Here is a 21,063-nt window from a genome sequence, read left to right as displayed (position 1 = left end):
TCCACTTCTCCCTCTGTCCCTCCACCCACTGGTGCTCTCTCTTAAATAAACAAACAAACAAACAAATAAATAAAACCTTTAAAAAAAAGAAAGAAACAGAATCACCAGGATATATATGTGAAGAGATTTATTAACAAGAATTGGCTTATGCAATTATGGAGACCATAAAGTCCCACAGTCTGCCATGTGCATGCTGGAGATCCAGGAGAGCCATGGTATAATTCCATCAGAGTCTGAAAACCTGAGAACCAGAAGCACTAAGAGCAGAAGATTGATGTCCGCTTCAAGCAATCAGGCAGGAAGGGGCAAATTCTTCCCCCTCCCCTACAACTTTTTGTTCTCTTCAGACCCCCAATGGATTGGATGATGCCCACTCACATTTGGGACAGCTAACCACTTCAAAGTCCACTGATTGATGAAATGTCTGTTTCATCCAGGAACACCCCCACAGATACACCCCAAAATATCACTTAACCAAATATCAGCATTCCTTGATCTAGTCAAGTTGACACAAAAAAAATATACGACAGATACTAATAATTACCTATAAATAAAATAAATGTTCATGAGTCTATTCTAATATAAATAAGTAAATGGGGGAGAAGAGACATCTCTTCCTTACTGTAGGATTCTAATAAGTAAATATAGAAGGAATGATAGAAATAGAAAATCATCATTAAGCAAATTGCACAGTAATAATTGTTGCAGGCATGACTCATTGATAGATGTTAAAATTAATGGGATCCCTGGGTGGCGCAGCAGTTTAGCGCCTGCCTTTGGCCCAGGGCGCGATCCCCTCAGACCCGGGGTCGAATCCCACGTCAGGCTCCCGGTGCATGGAGCCTGCTTCTCCCTCTGCCTGTGTCTCTGCCTCTCTCTCTCTCTCTCTGTGACTATCATAAATAAATAAAAATTAAAAAAATAATAATAAAAAAAAATTAAAAAAAAATAAAGACATTTAAAAAAAAAAAAAAAGATGTTAAAATTAATAAGTAAGAGGAGCCTGGCTGACTCAGTCAGTAGAGCATGTGACTCTTGATCTCGGGGTTGTGAGTTTGAGCCATGTTGGGTATAGATATTACTTTAAAAAAGGGCACCCCAGTGGCTTAGCAGTTTAGTGCTGTCTTCGGCCCAAGGCCTGATCCTGGAGACCCGGGATCGAGTTCCACGTCGGACTCCAGTTCCACGTCGGGCTCCAGTCCCACATCGGGCTCCCTGCATGGAGCCTGCTTCTCCTTCCGCCTGTGTCTCTGCCTCTCTCTCTCTGTGTCTTTCACGAATAAATAAATAAAATCCTAAAAAAAAAAAAAAAAGAATCATGATAAAAAAAAGACGTTACTTAAAAAAATAAAATATTTAAAAAGAAAAATCATATCTAAAAAAATTAGTAAGTAAAAGTATGATGAGAAACAAGATATCTGCATAAATTCAAAGTCTCTCTTCACGAATGTTTACTAATTACAAAGAGAAAAAGTGTAACCTCACAGTGGAGAAACCTAGAACACACTACCTTACCCAAGTGATCGAAGTTTACATGACCATTTATTTATTTTTAAGATTTTTGTTTTACTTATCCATAAGAGAGAGGTGGAGACATAGGCAGAGGGAGAAGCAGGCTCCTTACAGAGAGGCTGATACAGGATTCGATCCCCGGACCAGGATCACACCCTGAGCCAAAGACAGACACCCAACCACTAAGCCACCCAGGTGTCCCAACATGACCATTTATAAGACATACCAACATCATGTACCATCTAATATGAAGCACTTAGAAGAGCACTTCACTTCTGTAGTATTCTTACCCAAAGAATAGCCTCAAAGGAATCATTACAAAACATCAAAATATCCAAACTGAGGGATATCCTAGAAAACAACTGGTTAGTTACAACTCTAAAAAAAAAATGTCAGGTTCATGGAAGAAAAATTAATCTGAGAAATTGTCCCAGATTGAAGACCAAGGAGACATGACAAGTATGGTAGCCAGCCTCCAAAATGGCCTCTGAGCGATGCTGCTGTCATGGAAGAGGGCTGACCCATGGGTATCAATAGGATATTGTGGAAATGACACAGGGTGATTTCTGGAGCTAGGTCAGGAGGACTTTGCAACGTCAGCCTTACTTTCTTTGGGTGAAGCCAGCTGACATGTCATTAGGCCATTCAAGCAACACCATGGAGAGACCCACAAGGCAACGAACTGAAGCCTCCAGTATTTATGTAAATAGGCTATCTTGAAAACAGATCCCCAGTCCTAGTCAAGACATTATATAACCACAGTCCTGGCTGACATCATGAGTGAAAAGTCATCAGAGACCCTGAGCAAGAACTACCCACCTGGGACACCTGGGTGGCTCAGCGGTTGAACATTTGCCTTTGACTCAGAGCATGATCCCAGGGTCCCAGGATGGAGGCCTGCATCTGGCTTCCCACAGGGAGCCTGTTTATCCCTCTGCCTATGTCTCTGCCTCCCTCTCTCTGTTTCTCATGAATAAATATATACAATCTTCAAAACAAAACAAAACAAAACTACCCACCTAAAAGCAGCTCCCAAATTCCTGACCCATAGAAACTATGAAACAATAAGTGTTTGTTGTTTTAAGCTACTAACTTTTAGCATAATTGTTACATAACAATAAGTAAGGGATCCCTGGATGGCTCAGCGGTTTAGCGCCTGCCTTTGGCCCGGGGCGCGATTCTGGAGTCCCGGGATGGAGTCCAGCGTCAGGCTCCCGGCATGGAGCCTGCTTCTCCCTCCTCCTGTCTCTGCTTCTCTCTCTCTCTCTCATGAATAAATAAATAAATCTTTAAAAAAAACAATAAATAATATACCAGTGATATGCAATTTGGAAACATACATGTAAAAACCCTAAGCAAATTAATTATTAGTAATAATAATTACTGAATCTAGAAGTATATCGAAAAGGGGCACCTGGGTGGCTCAACAGTTGAGCATATGCCTTTGACTCAGGTCCTGATCCCGGGGTCCTGGGATCAAGCCCTGCATTGGGCTCCCCACAGGAACCCTGTTTCTCCCTCTGCCTATGTCTCTGCCTCTCTCTCTGTGTCTCTCATGAATAAATAAATAAAATATTTTTTAAAGTTATACAGAAAAGATAACACACTGTGCCTAAATTGTATTTATTCTAAAAAGGCCAGGTTAGGGCCACCTGGGAGGCTCAGTTGGTTAAGCATCTGACTCTTGATCTCAGCTCAGTTCTTGATCTCAAGGTCTCTTGAGTTCAGGCCCTGTGTTAGGCTCCGAGCTGCTCACGGAGCCTACTTAAAATCAATCACTCAATCAGCCAGGTTAGAGATGAGAAATTTAATGAATGCAACTTACCCCTTTAGTAGATGAGAGGAGAAAATTTGCACCATCTCAATGAATGCATAAAGTGCATCTTGCTGGGCCCAGTGAAGTGTACCCCATAGGGCCCACTGCATCAGTAGGGGATGTGTGGCCAAGAGCAACAGGAGAGTCAATGTCTGGGCAGAAAGTTTGATCCAAAAAAAAAAAACAAGAAAGTTTGATCCAAATGTTAAATAGGATCTAGATATTCGGAGGTTTATTGGGCATGCAGTCTGTTTTATACTGAAAAAGCAAACCCTTGCAATTCTTAACTGGAACATTTTGGCAAGTGTATTTATAATAAAATAGTTACTCATGTTTATGAGAGAAATGAAAGCAAGGTAATGAGTTTTAAAATATTATAAATTAGGGTTGTGGGGGTCAGGGAGATGTGTTGGGAGGAAGAAATGGGGGAAACGGCAATGTTGCTAATGTTCTGTTTTTCAAGCTAGGTGTCTAATTTATTATTTCACTCCATTGCTTGTGTATATTTGAGATCAATTATTTTGTACATATCCAACAGTTCATAATTTTATTTTTTTATTTTTATTTTTTTATTTTTTCAGTTCATAATTTTAAAAGGTGAACTCATCAGGCTGCCTCTAAACCTGCAGTCTCCCATTATTCCCCATAGAGAATAATTCTTTCATACAGAAGCCTGGGGCTACTTAGCTTCCCCCACATTCACTCAAATACTGCATCCTGGCCCCCTCTATCCCTTCAGGGTGTCTGTCCACCCTGCACAAACCAGAGCAGGCTGTTTCTATCTCTGAGTGCTGCATCAGCTTCCTGACCACTCTTCCTGCTCCAGCTGGAGCCCCTCCCTCCTCCCTCTATGGTAGCCATGACGATATTTCCCAGTGCCAATCTGCTCTTCCATCTCCAGCTTAAACTCTGCAGCATCTTCCCACTGACTCTGGTATAAAGCTGGCTGTTTACAAGGCCGGATGTGCTCAGTCTCCACTCACCTCTACAGACTCATGTTCAGCCATTCTCAGCCTCACTCCTCAAGCTCATCACTCAGGGAGTCTCATTGTTTCCTAAAATACACCTGCACTTTCAGGCCAGGGGAGTCTTCCTACTGATGCTGTTTCTTTTTCCTGTCCTCCCGCCCTATGCTCTAATCATCTTCTGGTTCCATCCTAAATGTCACTCCCTCATCCCATTTTTCTTTTCTTTTTTTTTATTATTCATTAGCAAGCATGACCTTTGAAAACCTCCCTAACAATCTCTCTCACTTTCTTTATCTGTGACTTCCAGCCCAATGCAGATCTCCAGGGAGCTCCAAGGGCTCCAGGGGATGGCCAAGTCGCAAGATAGAGGGAGCCCGGGTTCTTGCATAACTGGGTGGGAGCCTGTCCTCCGATTGCTCGTCACAATCAAAGATACCTGCTATATTAGTTATCTGTTGCTGTATAAAAATTACCCCGGGGGATCCCTGGGTGGCGCAGCGGTTTGGTGCCTGCCTTTAGCCCAGGGCGCGATCCTGGAGACCCGGGATCGAATCCCACGTCGGGCTCCCGGTGCATGGAGCCTGCTTCTCCCTCTGCCTGTGTCTCTGCCTCTCTCTGCCTCTCTCTCTCTCTCTCTCTGATTATTATAAATAAATAAAAAATTAAAAAAAAATTACCCCAGAACTTTGGTTTAAATAAAAAAACAACTTACCACTTCACTGTTCCATGGGTTAGGAAATTTAGGAGCAACAGAGCTAGGAAGTTCTGACTCACCATTTTTCATGAGGTTTGCAGTTAAGATGTCAACCAGAGCTACCGTATCTGAAGGCTCGGTAGGGGCCAGAGGCTTTCAGGTCCCCCTCCCTGGGGACTCATTCACATGGCTGTGGGCTACAGGGCCTCCACCCCATACCATGTGGTCCTGTCCAGAGGGCTGCTCCAGTCTTCCTGCCATGGCATCTGGCTGCCCCCAGAGTCAGAGAGCCAGCAGGAAGCTAAAGTGCTGTTTGTGACCAAGTCTCACAAGTCACACCATTGCTTTTGTTTTAATCTGCTCTTTAGACACAAATTACTGAGACCAGTTTACACTCAAAGAGAGGAGAACTAGGGGCACCTCTTGAAAAGAGGAGTATTGGGGCACCTGGGTGGCTGAGTGGTTGAGTGTCTGGCTTTTGCTCAGTTCATGATCCCTGGGTCTTGACCTGAGCCAGCCTCTGTCTGTGTCTCTGCCTCTCTGTGTCTCTCATGAATAAATAAATAAAATCTTAAAAAAAAAAAAAAAAAAAAAAGAGTATCAAGAGCACATGGATGCATCCTAGGAGCAGCCCACCCTGGCTGAACCCATTCATTCGCCTGTGTATTTCCGGCACCTGAGGGCTGCCTCACAGTGGACTTGGGCCGTGGGGTCCCTGGGCTCCCACCTTCTGGAATTCTCCTGTGTTTCTGTACTCAGATCCCACTCCTCTTTCTTTCTTTCTTTCTTTCTTTCTTTCTTTCTTTCTTTCTTTCTTTCTTTCTTTCTTTCTTTCTTTCTTTCTTTCTTTCTTTCTTTCTTTCTTTCTTCTTTCTTTCTTTCTTTCTTTCTTTCTTTCTTTCTTTCTTTCTTCTTTCTTTCCTTTCTTTCTTTTAAAGACTTTATTTATTTATTCATGAGAGAGGCAGAAACACAGGCAGAGGGAGAAGCAGGCTCCATGCAGGGAGCCCAACGTGGGACTCGACCCTAGGTCTCCAGGATCAGGCCCTGAGCTGAAGGTGGTGCTAAACCGCTGAGCCACTGGGCTGCCCCCAACTCCCCTTTCTGATGTAACTGGGTGTGACATCTCATTGCTCCTCCCACTTCCCACACTCACTCCCTTGTCCTGGTCCTGTATCTACCTGAGCCCACATCTGTGCATACCTCCTGCAGAGAGAGGACTGTCCTCCCTTCACTCTGGGTCCTTCTCACCTGCTCCACCTCCCTTCCCTTCTTGATTTCCCAAAGTCAACACTTCTCTGTGTGTTCCCTTGTTTATTTGTTGTCTATTGACTGGAAGCTCCGGGAACAGGGAATTTTTTTTTAAGGATTTTTTTTTTTAATTTAAAAGATTTTATTTTTTATTTATCCCTGAGAGACACAGAGAGAAGCGGAGACATAGACAGAGGAGAAGCAGGCTCCTCACAGGGAGCCCAATGTGGGACTCGATCCCCAGACCAGTATCACGGCCTGAGCCAAAGGCAGACGCTAATCTGCTGAGCCACCCAGACATCCTAAGATTTTATCATTATTGGAAAGAGAGACAGCACAAGCTAGGGGAGCTGCAGGCAGAGGGAGAGGAAGAAGCAGGCTCCCTGCTGAGCAGGAAGCCCGGCCCAGGGCTCCATCCCAGGACCCTGAGATCATGACCTGTGCTGAAGTTAGACACTTCACTGACTGAGCCACCCAGCTGCCCCGGAACAGGGATTTTTATGTTTTGCTCACTAATGCATTCTTTACACTTAGCATAAGGGCTGGCTCATGGTGGGCATGCAGGAAATACTTGCTGGATAAAGATATGACTGAATCAGGGACACCTGGGGGGCTCAGTCAGTGAAGCGTATGCCTTTGGCTCAGGTCATGATCCTGGGGTCTTAGGATCAAGCCCCACATCGGGCTCCCTGCTCAGCAGGGAGCGGGATCCCTGCTCCCTCCTGCTTCTGCCTCTCTTGCTTGTGCTCTCTCTCTCTCAAAGAAATAGTCTTTTAAAAAAAAAAACTGAATCAGTGGCAGGAGGGAAACTCCATCCATTCTAATGGGAAAGAGGCAGGAGGAAAAGTGTGTGTCCCACATTTCCTGCACCAAGCAAGAAGGCTCATGAGGCCACAAAGTATCATTTTGGTCTCTACTGAGTCCCCAGCACACAGCCCTGTGCCTGGCACATAACAGGCCCTATAAGCTAATGTGTTGATTGGCCAAGTGCTGATTATCCAAGCCAGTAACTTATTGCCCCCAACACCTTTCTTTGTAATACACTTGGGTAACAGGTGCTGTCCCTGGACCTGTCCTTAGCCCACCCCTGTATTCTGTGTCCCTTTCATAGATGTCCTCAGGTTCCATGTTCAGAGTTATGACCTGGCCTCACTCCTGGCCACCTGCTCCTTGCAGCAGTCAGAGACTTGGGTTCCCTGTCCCTGCTTTGTCCCTCCAAAGACACGCAGGTTGTCTAGCTCAGTGGTGATTCTTCCCTGGCTTTGCCCAGAGACTATGGGGAATGGCTGAGGCCCAGATACTCCTGGAGTTGAGAGTGGAACTCACCACAGGTCCTGGGGAGTTGGTGCACAAGAAGTGCAACTAGGGAATGTTGGGGAACCAGTGTCCTAGCTTGGCCACTCTCCAGCAGGGTGACTCCGCTAAGTTCCCTAGCCTCTCTGAGCTTCAACTTTCTCATCAGTAAAATGGCAACTTGGGGCACCTGACTAGCTCAGTCAGTAGAGCATGCAACTCTTGAACTTTGGGTCATGGGTTCAAGCCCCACGTTGGGCTTAGAGCTTACTTTAGAAAAACTGGCAATTTGTCATAGGAATTGAGAGGATGGATGTGTTACAAAGTAAAGAGGGTGAGAGTGGGGCTGTGGGGCTACCCTGCCTGGGTTTCAGTCCTGAGTTTGTCTTTCCCTATTAGTTGTGCAAACCTCAGGCAAGTTATCTAATCTTTCTGTACCTTAGTTTCCCCATTTATGAAAGAAGCATGATAATAGTACCTGGCTTATGGGATTGTTCTGATCCAGTCATACAATCAGAACTCAACACACACGGGCTGTGTGATCATCCTTACAGCTTACATCACACACATAGGAGTTATTATTATTATTCCGAACTTTGCGCTGACAGAGGTCACAGACACAGGAACAATTGCAATACAGCATTAGATGAGACTGTGTTCACATCGGCTCAATGCCACCATCAACAAGGGAGGGAGAGATTCGTTTAGGTTTACAGCTGATGCCTGAGAGTGTCTTTGGATGTGCACTAAGCATTTTCCGGGCAAACAGGAGGAGGAAAGTGTCTTACACAAAGGAAAAGCAAAAGAGAAGAAAGTTATGCTGAAGAGATGAGCAGAGTTTGAGGGAGGAGGACAAGTGAAGGTTGGCCACAACACAAAGTGCATGAGGGATGGCGGGGAGGCAGCAGGTCACGTAAGGATCCAAATGCCCAGTGAGAGCAGTGAGTGGATGCGGGTGTAGCCATCTGGCTCACCTGGCATCTGTCCCAGCCTCCTCCCAGCTTCCTTCTTGGACTGCAGAGTTTGTATTGGGGAAAAAAAAAAACATGTTCCAGCTGTTCAATTGCAATCATGTGAGACTTAACTCTGGAACTGAGTGAAATGGAGGGCCACCCCTGACCCCCAGGCATTCCTTCTGCTGGTGTGACACCAGCACGCATGGTGTGGCTCTGGAACCACTGCACTGGGGAAGCTTCCAGGTCCCTGGATGGCAGTTATCACCTCACCAGGACAGCTGTCTTTGCACTGCCTGTGATATGTCACCTTCAGTGGCTCTGACTGAAACCTTGCCCAGGAAATGATTTAGAACAATTCCAAAAGAAACTGTCCCTTCAATCCTCCACGAAGCTGCTGTCTTGTGTCCCTGATTCTGCCAGAAACTACCACTCCAGGGCTGTCAGGCCTGAGTCAATGCCATTATCTACCCATCTATTCATCATCCAAATGTTTATTTATTCACTTTTTCAATATTCACTGAACTCTTGTTTTGTACCAGGCCCTGGGGCTGGGAACCATGAGATAAATCAGACATTATGCCCACTGTTTGAGTTATCTATTGCTATGAAACAAACCACCCTAAAATGTAAAGTTTTACAACAATAGCCACCATTTATTTCTTTACAACTTTGCAACTGGGGCAAGGTCTCAAGTGGAGAGCTCTTTTCTCCTGCATACGGCATCATCTGGAGCAGCTGGTTGTTTTACCAGCAAAAGCTAAAGATGGGTTTATTCGGGAACTGCTGAGAATTACAACCTGGAAGCTACAAGGCAGTTCCAGCAAAACCACAGGTAAGTAACTCCCTGAACAAAGAGAGGACCACTCTTTAATAAAGGAAAAGGGGGAGTTGGGAGTTATAAATTAAAAATCTATTGGAGTAAACTGGGAACTTGAACTATAGTGGCTTATAAATTAAAAATCTGGGGATAGTGGCTCAGCAGTTTAGTGCCTGCCTTTGGCTCAGGGCGTGATCCTGGAGTCCCGGGACTGAGTCCCACATCGGGCTCCCTGCATGGAGCCTGCTTCTCTCTCTGCCTGTGTCTCTGCCTCTGTGTGTGTGTCTCTCATGAGTAAATAAATAAATTTAAAAAAAATAAAAATCTATTAGAGTAAACTGGGAGCTTGAAGTATAGTGGCTTCTCAATGGCTGAACTGTGACTGTCTTTGACTGTTGCTGGGGCAGGAAGAAATTTTCCTTCCTCCCACTGGGATAGCACAGAAGTATCTACTTGCAGGATCCCACTCTTCCCTTTGGGTCTGCGGTAGACCCCTAGTGCTGGGCTTGAGAGCTCCCCCTGCTGGCCTCCTAGCTCCATCCTAAATGAGATTTCCTTTTATTGATTTTCACACCAGCATGAGCTTTGTCTAGAGAAGAAACAGAATGTAATAAGTATGTCAGATAAATGATGGGACAAATTCCTGGTGTGTGCCCCTGGAGCCAATACCCAGCTGAATTAGGAGTGGGCATGGCTGCTCAAGGAGTGCCAAGAATGTCTCCATTTCAATGTGTGCCCCATGCAACAAAGCTTATGTCCACAGAACCGGGACAGGTAACGAGCAGGAGTGACCTTGGCTGCTGGAACTGGAAAGCACTGGCCCCATCTAAGCAGCTCTAATCAGGAAGTTGGACTCAGTGGGGCCACACAGCCAAGTTTCCTGGAGAAGCCAGGCATCCTTACCTCTTATGTGAAATCTTATACGTTTTAAGCAATGACAATTAATTGATAAAAATTATCAGTGCTGTGCAGGTCTAACAAAACTCAACCATCTAGCTGGATGTGCCTATGGGCAGACAGCTGAGGTCTCTGATCTGAAGGCTATTTGTCCTCCAGAATACCAACGGTGCCCTCCTCCATGAAGCCTCAGGCTTACTCTGCCATGCAGCTCCCAACAACCCAGAATTACTGCTGTCTTTATTTTGAAATCCTTACTTTTCTGTTTATGAAAGGAATCCTCTTTCTTGGTGAAAAATTCAAACCTTACAGAAATTTTTTTTTTTTTTAGAAATTTCTAATATAACCTATGAACACGGACCTAGTCCTACCTCTACCTTTCCACCTGATAGTTGGTGAATATTCCTTCAGATATTCTAAGAATCTTTTTTCCAGTTCACAAAATTGAAATCTTACTGAATAACCACTTTATAAACTTTTTTTATAATAACATAGGATGAACAACTTTTCATGGCAGTGGCATTGATCTAAATTCAATCTTCTTGGGATGCCTGGGTGGCTCAACGGTTGAGCATCTGCCTTTGCTCAGGGCATGATCCCAGTTTAGGGATCGAGTCCCACATCAGGATCCCTGTGAGGAGCCTGCTTCTCCTTCTGCCTATGTCTCTGTCTCTCTCTGTGTCTCCCATGAATAAATAAATAAAATCTTTTTAAAAATAAATAAAAATAAATAAATTCATCTTTCTTAATGCCTGTGTTTAGGAGACACAGTGGTCAAGGTGAATGATTGTGAAATCAGATAGACCCAAGTTCAAAGCCTATGTCTAAATAACTGATCAAATGGCTCAACCTCTCTGAGACTCCATTTTCTCATCTATAAAATGAGAGAAAAAATGGTGTCTACCTTGCAAGGATTAAGTGAAAACATGAATGTAGGGTCTTGCACATATTATGCATTTGATGAACTTTAGCTACTACTATAGCATTCTGCTGTATGGTTATATAATTTCACCATTGATGGTCATGTAGTTGTTTCTAAATTTTCTCTATTACAAATTGTGCTTCAGTGAATTCTTTGTCAAGATGGATTCCTAGATTGAAATTGCTGGGTCATGGGTATCTGCATTTTTTTTTTTTTTTTGACTTACTGAAATTCTCAAAATCATTTTATAAACGATCACACAAGTAATAGATGAATACATTCCCTTTCATGTGGTTTTAAGCTGCTCATAGGTATGCAGGGTAAAACACAGCCATCTCTCTTCACAACACTCCTCTCTCCATCCCACCTCCTCTTCTTTTTCCTAGAGATGTCCCCTTTATTTTTTTAATTTTTTTTTTAAGTAGACTAACATGAGGCTTGAACTCACAACCCTGAGATCAAGACCTGAGCTGAAAAAAAAAAAGACCTGAGCTGAGATCAGACACTTAACCAACTGAGTAACTCAGGTGCCACTAGTCATCCCCTTTAAAAGTGTATTCTTAATAGATGCATGTAATACGTAGTATGTATATAAATACACACAGCTTTTTTCTTTACATCAATGAAATCATACTTCTAACATTTAAGTTACTTTTTTAACCTAATAAAATGTCTGTAAGTTACTTTTTTAACCTAATAAAATGTCTTAGAAATGTCTCTACATTAGAGACTCACCTCATTCTTATTATTTAAGGAAATATTCCAGAACACAAAAAGAGAAAACTATAGGGTGCCTGGCTGATTCAGTGAAGCATGAGAGTCTTGATCTTAGGGTTGTGGGTTCGAGCCCCACATTGGGTGTAGAGATTGCTTTAAAATAAAGTCTTAAAAAAAAAAAATAAATAAAATAAAATAAAATAAAGTCTTTTTGGGGATCCCTGGGTGGCGCAGCAGTTTAGCGCCTGCCTTTGGCCCAGGGCGCGATCCTGGAGACCCGGGATCGAATCCCACGTCAGGCTCCCGGTGCATGGAGCCTGCTTCTCCCTCCTCCTGTGTCTCTGCCTCTTTCTCTCTCTCTATGTCTATCATGAATAAATAAATAAATCTTTAAAAAAAAAAATAAAAATAAAAAAATAAAAATAAAATAAAATAAAGTCTTTTTTAAAAATCTAAATGCCTTATACATCATATACTATATATATATATAAATATATATGTGTGTGTGTGTGTTTATATCACTTTAAAAAAAATACTTGGTATTGGGGCACCTGAATGGCTCAGTCAGTGAAACTCTTGATCTTGGGGTTGTGAGTTTGAGCCCTTCATTGGGTGTGGAGATTGCCTTAAAATAAAATCTTAAAAAAAAAAAAAAAAAAGTAGACACACCTATGTACCCTCCACCAGTTTAGGAAAGGAAGCATTTGTTTTTGTTTTTGTTTTGTTTTTTAAGATTTTATTTATTTAGAGAGAGTGGGAGAGAAGGGTAGAGAGAGCAGGAGAGAAAGAATCTCAAGCAGACTCCTCGCTGAGCTGGGAGCCCAATGCTGGGTTTGATCCCATGACCCTGAGATCATGACCTGAGCCAAAACCAGAGTTGAATGCTCAAAGGACTGAGCCAGGTTCCCCACATTTTTATAAAGTTTTATTTATTTAAATAGTTTCTACATTCAGCCTGAGGCTCAAACTCACAACCCCGAGATCAAGAGTTGCATGCTCTTCCAACTGAGCCAGCCAAGTGCCCCCATATATAGCTACATTTGAAAATAAACTCTAATGTTCCATGAAAAACTGTTTTTATCTAGATTGAAATGTTAGGTCAATTTGGAGGAGAACTGACATTTCCTGCCAGAAATACATGAAGGTACCAATACCTCTACATCCTTGCTAACATTTGCTATTGTTGGTCTTTTTGTGTACGTCTTTTTTTATTATAACCATCCTAGTGGATGTGAAGTGATCTCAGCGTGGTTTGGATTTGCATTATTTTCATGGGACTATTGGCCATTTAAAGAAATTTCTGTTCAAATCCTTTGCTATTTTTGAATTGGGTTGTCTTTTTATTTCTGAGTTGTAAGAGTTCTTTTTATATTCTAGATACAAGTCTTTTATCAAATATATGATTTGCAAATGTTTTCTTCTGTGAGTTGTCTCTTCAATTTTTGGATGATTCTTTTGAAACACAAAAGTTTTAAATTTTAACGATGTCTGATTTTTTAAAAATATTTATTTATTTATTTATTTATTTATTTATTTATTTATTTATTTATTCATGAGAGACACACAGAAAGAGAGGCAGAGACACAGGCAGGGGGAGAAGCAGGCTCCTCACAGGGAGCCCAATGCAGGACTCAGTCCCCCAACCGGGGATCATGCCCTGAGCCCAAGGCAGACACTCAACCGCTGAGCCACCCAGGCGTCCCAATGAAGTCTGATTTATCTAGTTTTTCTGACATTGCTGTGCTTTTGCTGTCATAGCCAAGAAATCATCATCTAACCGAAGGTCATGAAAATTTATGGCTGGTTTATTTCTAAGATTTTCATAGTTTTAGGTCTTACATTTAGGTCTTTGATCCACTTTGAACTAATTTTTTGTGTATGATGTGAGGTGGGGTTCCTAGCACCATTTGTTGACAAGACTATTTTCCCCCCACTGCATTATGTTGGCACTCTTGATGATAATCAATTGACTATAGGATGCCTGGGTGGCTCAGTGGTTGAGCATCTGCCTTGGGCTCAGGGTGTGATCCCAGTTGGGGGACTGAGTCCTGCATCGGGCTCCCTGTGAGGAGCCTGCTTCTCTGTGCTAATGTCTCTGCCTCTCTGTTTCTCATGAATAAATAAATAAAATCTTAAAAAAAAAAAAAAAAGGAAATAACCAATTGACCATAAATGTCTATGCTTATTTCTGGACTTTTTTTTTTTTAAGATTTTTATTTATTGGGCAGCCCCGGTGGCGCAGCAGTTTGGTGCCGCCTTCAGCCCAGGGCCCGATCCTGGAGAGCCAGGATCGAGTCCCACGTTGGGCTCCCTGCATGGAGCCTGCTTCTCCCTCTGCCTGTGTCTCTGCCTCTCTCTGTGTGTGTCTCTCATGAATAAATAAAATCTTTAAAAAATAATTTTAAAAAATAAATATAAAATCAGGAAGTGGGATCCCTGGGTGGTGCAGCGGTTTGGCACTTGCCTTTGGCCCAGGGCGCGATCCTGGAGACCCGGGATCGAATCCCACGTCGGGCTCCCGGTGCATGGAGCCTGCTTCTCCCTCTGCCTGTGTCTCTGCGCCTCTCTCTCTCTCTCTGTGACTATCATAAATAAATAAAAATTTTAAAAAATAAATAAATAAATAAAAATAAAATCAGGAAGTATGAGTACTCCAACTTTCTTCTACCTTTTCAAGAATGTTTTCTCTCTTCTGAGTTTCATGCATTTCCACATGAATTTGAAGATAATCACCTCGTCAATTTTTGCAATGAAGGCAGCAGGGATTTTGACAGGGATTGTTGAATTTTTAGATCAATTTTGGGGACTATGCCACCTAACAATATTAAGTCCTATAATCCATAGATATGAGATATTTTCCCATTAATTTAGATGTTTAATTTCTATCAACAATGTTTTATAATATTCAGTGTACCAGTTTATATTTCTCTTGTTTAATATATTCATAAGCATTTTATTCTTTTCATTGCATTGTAAATGGAATTTTCTTGATCTTATTTGTGGGTTGTTCATTGCTAGTGAATAAAAATACAATTGAGTTTTGAATACTGATCTTCTATCCTGCAACCTTGCTGAACTCATTTACTAACTCTAGTGTTTTTTGATGGATTCCTTAGGATTTTCTGTAGAAGATCCTACCATTTGCAAGCAGAGATACTTTGATTTCTTCCTTTCTAACTAGATGTCTTTTATTTCTTTTCTTACTTAATTACCCTCGCTAAAACTTTCAGTATAATACTGATTAGAAGTGATAAGGGTGGACATTCTTTTCTTGAATCTGATCTTAGAGGGAAAGCATTCAGTCTTGTACTGTTATGTAAAATGTTAGCTGTGCTAACACATGGCTGCGTGATAAATACCATTTATCAGGTCCAGGAAGTTTCAGTAGATTCCTACTTTGGGTTATTTTTTAAAAGATTTTATTTATTTGAGAGAGAGAAAGAGAGAGCACAAGCAGGGGGAGGGGCAGAGGGAGAGAGAGAAGCAGACTCTCCACTGAGTTTGGTGCTCGACAGAGGCTCCACTCTAGGACCATGAGATCATGACCTGAGCTGAAATCAGACACTTAACTGACTGAGCCACCCAGGTGCCCCTAGTTTCGGTTATTTTAAAAATTATTTTTATTTATTTTTATTAAGTTTTAACTTTTAATTACAATATAGTTAACTTACGGTGTTCTGTTTCATGTGTACAATATAGTGATTCAACAATACATTACTCATGCTTATCATGATAAGTGTACTCTAAATCCCCTTCATCTATTTAACCCATCCCCCTGCCCCCCTTCCCTCTGGTAACCCTCTGTTCTCTATAGTTAAAAGTCTGTTTGTCTCCTTTTTTCCCCCTTTGTTTTTTTTTTGTTTTTTTTTTACTTATTTATGATAGTCACAGAGACAGAGAGGGAGAGGCAGAGACATAGGCAGAGGGAGAAGCAGGCTCCATGCACCGGGAGCCCGATGTGGGATTCGATCCTGGGTCTCCAGGATCGCGCCCTGGGCCAAAGGCAGGCGCCAAACCGCTGCGCCACCCAGGGATCCCTTTTCCCCCTTTGTTCGTTTGTTTTGCTTCTTGAATTCCAAATATGAGTACAATCATGTGGTATTTGTCTTTCTCTGACTTATTTCACTTAGCATTATACTCTCTAGCTCCATCCATGTTGTTGCAAATGGCAATATTTCATTCTTTTTAAGGCTAATACTCCATTCTGTATATATACCACATCTTCTTTATCCATTCATCTATCAAGGGACATTTGGGCTGCTTCCATGATTTGGCTATTGTAAATATGCTGCAGTAAACATAGGGACGCATGTGTCCTTTTGAATCAAGTTTTCATATTCTTTGGATAAATACCCAGTAGTGTGATTACTGGATCATAGGGTAGTTCTATTTCTTTTTTTAAGATTTTATTTATTTGACAGAGGGAGAGAGAGAGAGAGAGAGAGAGAGCAAGCGAGCACAAGCCGGGGGAGCCACAGGCAGAGGAAAAGGGAAAAGCTCAGCGGGGAGCCCAATGTGGGGCTCAATCCCAAGACCCTGGGATCATGACCTGAGCCAAAGTCAGATGTTTAACTGACCGAGCCACTCAGGTGCCCCTATTTTTTTATGGACCTCCATACTGTTTTTCACAGTGGCTGCAGTTCGCATTCCCGCCAATAGTGCATTGTGGGTTCCTTTTTTCTACATCCTCGCCAACACTTGCTGTTTCTTATGTTTTTTTTTTTTTTTAGCCATTCTGACAGGTGTGATGTGATATCTCATGATGGTGATTTTGAATTGCATTTCTCTGATGATGAGTGATGATAGCTCCCTGTGCTCTCTTCTAGGATTTTTACGGTTTCAGGATTCACATTTAGGTCTTTAATCCATTTCAAGTTTTTTTGTGTGTGTGTGGTGTAAGAAAGTGGTCCAGTTTTCCCAAAACCATTTATTGAAGAGACTTTTTCAATTGTATACTCTTGTCTCTTGTCAAAAATTAATTGATCATGTAATTAATTGATCATATAAAGGATGTTCACTCTCACCACTGGGTTTCTTTCCAGACTTTCTATCCTGTTCTGTTGATCGATGTGTCCGGTTTTAAAATAAGATTTTATTTATTTGAAAGCACCAGCAGGGGGAGGGGCAGAGGGAAAGGGAGAAGCAGACTTCCCACTAAGCAGGGAGCCTGATGTGGGGCTCAATCTCAGAATCCTGGGATCATGACCTAAGCCGAAGGCAGGCACTTTAACCAACTAAGCCACCCAGGTGCCCCTCATGTGTGTATTTTTGTGCCAGTACCATACTGTTTTGATTACTACAGCTTTGCAGTATAACTTAAAACCTGGACTTGTGATACCTCCAGCTTTGGTTTTTTTTTTTTTTTTTTTCTTTTTCAATATTATGTTGGATATTTGGGGTGTTTTGTCATTCCATACAAATTTTAGGATTGTTTGTTCTAATTCTGTGATAGGAATTACATTATGTTTGTAGATTGCTTTGGGTAGTATGGACATTTTAACAATATATATTCTTTACAACCCCTGAGCATAAAATATCTTTCCATTTGAATCATTTTCAATGTCTTTTAAAAAAGACTTATTTATTTATTTATTTATTTATTTATTTATTTATTTATTTATTTATTCATGAGAGACACAGAGAGAGAGAGAAAGAGAGAGAGAGAGAGAGAGAGAGAGAGAGGTAGAGGGAGAAGTAGGCTCCCTGCAGAGAGCCTGATGTGGGACTCCATCCCAGATCCCAGGATCAGGCCCTGAGCTGAAGGCAGATGCTCAACCGCTGAGTATCCCTAAATCATCCTCAATGTCTTTCATCAATGTCTCATAGTTTTCAGAGTACAGGTCTTCCACTTCTTTACTTAAGTTTATTCCTATGTATTTTATTATTTTTGGCACAATTGTAAATAAGATTGCTTTCCTAATTTCTCTTTGTGCTTAATTTCTCATTATTGGTGTATAGGAATGCAGTGGGTTTCTGTACATTGATTTTATATGCTTTGACCTTAGTAAATTCATTTATCAGAGACTTCCTCCTAAGATGAGGAACAAGACAAGGATGTCCACTCTCACCACTTTTATTCAACATAGTTCTGGAAGTCCTGGCCACAGCAATCAGATAAGAAAAGGGAATATGGGATCCCTGGGTGGCGCAGCGGTTTGGTGCCTGCCTTTGGCCCAGGGCGCGATCCTGGAGACCCGGGATCAAATCCCACGTTGGGCTCCCTGCATGGAGCCTGCTTCTCCCTCTGCCTATGTCTCTGCCTCTCTCTCTCTCTCTTTGTGACTATCATGAATAAATAAATAAAATATTTAAAAAAAATTAAAAAAAAAAGAAAAGGGAATAAAAGGCATCCAAATTGGTAAAGAATAAATAAAACTTTCACTATTTGAAGATGACATTATGGGGATCCCTGGGTGGCTCAGTGGTTTAGCGCCTGCCTTTGGCCCAGGGCATGATCCTGGAGTCCCAGGATCGAGTCCCGCGTTGGGCTCCCTGCATGGAGCCTGCTTCTCCCTCTGCCTGTGTCTCTGTCTCTGTCTCTCTCTCTCTCTGTGTCTCTCATGAATAAATAAAACCTTAAAAAAAAAGATGACATTATATTATATATAGAAAGCCCTATAGTTATTTTTAATCATGCAAGTGTTTGATATTCTTTTAAATCTTTCTTTTTTTATTTTAAAGATTTTATTTATTTATTCATGAGAGAGAGAGAGAGAGAGAGAGAGAGAAGCAGAGACACAGGCAGAGGGAGAAGCAGGCTCCATGCAGGGAGCTGGGTGTAGGATTCGATCCTGGGACTCCAGGATCACGCCCTGGGCGTAAAGGCAGGCACTAAACTGCTAAGCCACCCAGGGATCCCCTAAATCTGCCTTTCTAATGGATTAAACGTTATTGCAATAGATGGATCTAACCATTCTCTTCCTAATGGACATGTGGGGATTTTTTTTCTTTCCTATCATATCTTCTTCCCATTTTACATGTTATTATATGCAGTATTTTAATTTTTTTATCCTCACTTATTAAAAATCTAATTTGTGGGGCATCTGGGTGGCGCCATCAGTTAAGTGTCTGACTCTTGGTTTCAGCTGAGGTCATGATCTCAGGGTCATATGATCAAGCCTCATGATAGGCTCTGCACTGTGTGTAGAATCCTCTTGAGTCTCTCTCTCCCTCTCCTGTCCACTCCCCCCCAAAATCTAATTTGTGATGAATTTATTTAGTTTTGAAAGAAATATGATTTGGTAAAGATACATTTTTACCTTTTTTTGTATTTATAATACATCTGGGGTCCCCACATACAGAGCATATGACTGATTGTAGGGAGTGGAGGCAAGGTGTGAGCTGAGGTGTCAGAGGATCTTTCTGGCCACTGTGGGGACAATAAGCAGACAGTAGAGTATAGGAAAAGAGATCAGTTGGGTGGCTGTTAAACTGGCCCACGCAGGGGCACCTGCATGGCTCAGTTAGTTAAGCATCTGCCTTTGGCTCAGGTCATGACATGGAGTCCTGGGATTGAGACCCGTGCCAGGCATCCTGATCAAGAGAGTTTGCTTCTCCCCATCCCTGTGCCCCCTCCCTCCTGCTCGTGCACTCACGTGCATGCTGTCACACACACTCTCTCTCTCAAATAAATAAAATATTTAAAATAAAATGGCCTGAGCATGAAATGATGATGATGGACTGAAGATGGAAAAGAAAGAATGAATTCTGGAGATACTTTGGATATAGAATCAACAGGACTTCATCTCTTGTGTAATATATTGTAAGAGCCTCCTAACTGGTTTCCCTGCACCCCAGACTACTACATTCAGTAACACAGGTGCTAGGGTGACCCTTTTAGACCTAAGTAGAGCATGTTCACCTCTACTCAGCATCCTCCAGTGCCTCCTCGTATCACTCAGAGTAAAAGCTAAAGCCCTTGTAATGGCTAAGGCCATCTGGTTTTGCCACCTCCTCCTCCTTACCCTTTTGCTATTTCCACTCCAGCCACACTCACCTCCTCCCAACAAACCAGGACAGGTCGACTCTTACCTAGCTCCAGCTCTTTACCCAGACATCCCTTTGACTCACGCCCCTACCTCCTTCTAATCTTTGTTCAGCTTCTCACTGATACTACAACCTGCTTCAAGCACCCAACCAACACTCCTGATCCTTTTTTGTTCTGCCCTTTTTGCCTATAGCACTTATTACCTACTTATTATCTGCCAACATAGTAGATAATTCACTTACATTCTGTATATTGTTGATCACCCATCACACCCACTAGGATAAAACTTCACAGAGATTGTTATTTGTTCACTGACATCCTAATTTCCTAGAACAGGCTCCATCTGACACATATTTGTAGACAACTGGATAAATGATTTAATTACCAGTTTTATGTGGGGACAGATGGAGGGAGAGGGTGAACAAGATGCCCAGGTTTCTGAAGCTAGGGTAGGGCTGGAGGAGTAGGAACACTGAAATATTTTCCAAACAGGAGATATTCCAGCTGAAGACCTCTTGGGGGGCAGCCCGGTGGTGCAGCGGTTTGGCGCTGCCTGCAGCCCAGGGTGTGATCCTGGAGACCCGGGATGGAGTCCCTTGTCTGGCTCCCTGTGTGGAGCCTGCTTCTCCCTCTGCCTGTGTCTCTGCCTCTCTCTGTGTGTCTCTATGAATAAATAAATAAATAAAATCTTAAAAAAAAAAAAAAAAGAAGACCTCTTGGGTTAGGGGTGTGGAACCCACAGGAGCAAAGAAAGAAAAGGAGAGGCCTGTGGGATTACAGAAGCCCAGGGAGGAGACTTATTAGAAGAGGAGAGAGATCAGGTCAGGCAATAACTGAAGCTGACTACTGGATGGAGTCACTAGAAAGTAATACCTGGCCTGGGGGAGCCAACTCTGTGACAGGTTACAAGCTAAATTGGTCAGGCCAATTCAGAAGGAAGTGAAGGTGGCTGAAGCCAACAGGACGGGAATTTAGAGTCGCACAGACCATATGCCAATCCTAGAACAGGTCCTGTTAAATCTCTGAACCTCAGCTGTCCCAGGTAAATAAGCAGAGCACCTCCTCGCCCATTAACCTTGATGCTTGATTGCCAAATGAGAAAGAGGAAAACGCAAGATGCAATTTGGGCGTATTGTCTTCATTCTGTCAATGCGCAGACTGGCTTGGCTGCGACTGCGTCATCAACTGAAATACTGGGCAGCCCAAGGCCAGTGGGAGCTGCGCTTACCGCGG

At 42.5% G+C, this 21,063-nt stretch overlaps 1 protein-coding gene across 8 annotated transcripts in view; it reads right to left on the bottom strand.

The window, feature by feature from the left end:
- SPDYC (speedy/RINGO cell cycle regulator family member C) overlaps window positions 1-21,063 on the bottom strand; it is a 43,437-nt gene that overhangs the window by 19,556 nt on the left and 2,818 nt on the right. The window contains exons 1-2 of one of the 8 annotated variants that reach the window (XM_072789864.1): window positions 5,718-5,838; window positions 3,338-3,480 (exon numbers count right to left, since the gene is read on the bottom strand). The exons of 4 other annotated variants lie outside the window; for them this stretch is intronic. The gene's annotated coding sequence lies outside the window, so the exon portion shown is untranslated. 3 more of the 8 variants (XM_072789863.1, XM_072789861.1, XM_072789866.1) reach the window with 3 other exon arrangements.

The sequence above is a fragment of the Canis lupus genome, chromosome 21, assembly GCF_048164855.1.
Source record: "Canis lupus baileyi chromosome 21, mCanLup2.hap1, whole genome shotgun sequence".
In the NCBI taxonomy this organism is placed as follows: Eukaryota; Metazoa; Chordata; class Mammalia; order Carnivora; family Canidae; genus Canis; species Canis lupus.
The sequence above is the reverse complement of the archived record's forward strand: the minus strand, read 5'-3'. Positions and strand labels throughout refer to the sequence as shown.